Source organism: Osmerus mordax, unplaced genomic scaffold (genome assembly GCF_038355195.1).
Source record: "Osmerus mordax isolate fOsmMor3 unplaced genomic scaffold, fOsmMor3.pri Scaffold_100, whole genome shotgun sequence".
Taxonomy (NCBI): Eukaryota; Metazoa; Chordata; class Actinopteri; order Osmeriformes; family Osmeridae; genus Osmerus; species Osmerus mordax.
Genome location: NW_027120412.1, coordinates 35,001 through 36,061, shown reverse-complemented (window position 1 = coordinate 36,061; position 1,061 = coordinate 35,001).

The following is a 1,061-nucleotide window of genomic DNA, read 5'->3' as shown; positions in this document are numbered from 1 at the left end:
CAGGAGCCCAAACAAAACTTTAAACGGGGCTACGGAAAAGGGGAGAGCTTTTTCGGGGACAAACACCACTCACGTCGGTGCCCCCTGTTCCAACTTGAATTTAGAAACCGTCCTCAACAAAATCCCACGTTCGGGTGAATAACTGTGAATTTTAAGGCACATGCCTCTCTGGGCTGGGAGAGTGCATTCAAATAGGAGAAATTGGCTTCATTTAGAGGCATCCCCACTTGGGGACGTCGTAGCACCTTAACTCAGGTGGCGTTAGAAAGGTCTGGTCCAGGGGAACACGGCGTGTCATGTTTGCCACGCGCACGCGCATCCCCGCTGAACAGGAGCCCAAACAAAACTTTAAACGGGGCTACGGAAAAGGGGAGGGCTTTTTCGGGGACAACCACCACTCACCTCGGTTCCCCCCATCCCAACTTGAATTTAGAAACCGTCCCCAGCCAAATCCCACGTTCGGGGGCAAAACTGCTCGTTTGAGGCCACATTTTCAATGATACTGGAAACTTACATTCAAAGTTGGGAAAAGGTGTTCATTTACAGGCATCTCCACTTAGGGACGTCGTAGCACCTTAACTCAGGCGGCGTTAGAAAGGTCTGGTCCAGGGAACACGGGCGTGTCAAGGTTGCCACGCGCACGCGCATCCCCGCTAAACAGGAGCCCAAACAAAACTTTAAACGGGGCTACGGAAAAGGGGAGAGCTTTTTCGGGGACAAACACCACTCACGTCGGTGCCCCCTGTTCCAACTTGAATTTAGAAACCGTCCTCAACAAAATCCCACGTTCGGGTGAATAACTGTGAATTTTAAGGCACATGCCTCTCTGGGCTGGGAGAGTGCATTCAAATAGGAGAAATTGGCTTCATTTAGAGGCATCCCCACTTGGGGACGTCGTAGCACCTTAACTCAGGTGGCGTTAGAAAGGTCTGGTCCAGGGGAACACGGGCGTGTCATGTTTGCCCACGCGCACGCGCATCCCCGTTGAACAGGAGCCCAAACAAAACTTTAAACGGGGCTACGAAAAGGGGAGGGCTTTTTCGGGGACAACCACCACTCAC